At 39.8% G+C, this 327-nt stretch overlaps 1 long non-coding RNA gene across 1 annotated transcript in view; it reads right to left on the bottom strand.

Annotated features, from left to right (window-relative positions):
• Positions 1-224: 224 nt before the first annotated feature.
• LOC119582121 overlaps positions 225-327 on the bottom strand; it is an 8,864-nt gene continuing 8,761 nt past the window's right edge. The window contains exon 3 of the long non-coding RNA XR_005229617.1: positions 225-278. This is a non-coding gene — a long non-coding RNA (uncharacterized LOC119582121). The remainder of the gene's footprint in view (positions 279-327) is intronic.

Here is a 327-nt window from a genome sequence, read left to right as displayed (position 1 = left end):
CACTGGTAATTGGACACGGAACACGTAGTGCATAATCAACGAGCGGATGAGGTCCACTAAGAAACTAAAAAATACAAGCAAAGAAACGGGCAAATATTACCTACCAAGTACCATCATACAAGTCGTCCGTTCGTATCTCTAAGCCGTCATACAGCAGACATTTATTGTAGTGGAATCCGTGACGTAATATTCGTCTTCTGGTAGATATTAAAGGTCGTAAAGCTTTGCCTTTACTAGATAGCATTCTGGGGCCTCAATGACCTTGGTAAATTTTACTTCTGAAACGTGGAGAGAGTTACTTCTAAAAGTATGGAAGATGATTTATGT

The sequence above is a fragment of the Penaeus monodon genome, chromosome 15 (genome assembly GCF_015228065.2).
Source record: "Penaeus monodon isolate SGIC_2016 chromosome 15, NSTDA_Pmon_1, whole genome shotgun sequence".
In the NCBI taxonomy this organism is placed as follows: domain Eukaryota; kingdom Metazoa; phylum Arthropoda; class Malacostraca; order Decapoda; family Penaeidae; genus Penaeus; species Penaeus monodon.
The sequence above is the reverse complement of the archived record's forward strand: the minus strand, read 5'-3'. Positions and strand labels throughout refer to the sequence as shown.